Source organism: Myotis brandtii, unplaced genomic scaffold, assembly GCF_000412655.1.
Source record: "Myotis brandtii unplaced genomic scaffold, ASM41265v1 scaffold496, whole genome shotgun sequence".
NCBI lineage: Eukaryota > Metazoa > Chordata > Mammalia > Chiroptera > Vespertilionidae > Myotis > Myotis brandtii.
In genome coordinates, this window is record NW_005368921.1 from 169,712 (window position 1) to 170,100 (window position 389).

General features: G+C 42.2%; 1 pseudogene; it reads left to right on the forward strand.

Annotated features, from left to right (window-relative positions):
- The window catches only part of LOC102246052, a 7,207-nt pseudogene continuing 6,818 nt past the window's right edge, over positions 1-389 (forward strand).

Sequence of the window (389 nt, forward strand, 5' to 3'; positions counted from 1 at the left end):
ATGAGAAATGGTACAGTGACAACATTCATTCTGCTGGGACTGACAGATGACCCTCAGCTACAGGTTCTGATTTTTATCTTTCTATTTCTCACCTACACGCTGAGTGTAACTGGAAACCTGACCATCATCACACTAACCTCTGTGGATTCTCACCTAAAAACACCTATGTACTTCTTCTTAAAAAATTTCTCCTTTTTGGAGATCACATTCACATCTGCCTGTATTCCCAGGTACATGTATAGTATTGCAGCAGGTGACAAGGTCATTACCTACAACGATTGTTTCATCCAAGTGTTTTTTACTGACCTCTGTGGAGTAACAGAATTTTTCCTTCTGGCGGCCATGTCCTATGACCGCTATGTGGCCATCTGCAAGCCCCTGCATTATAC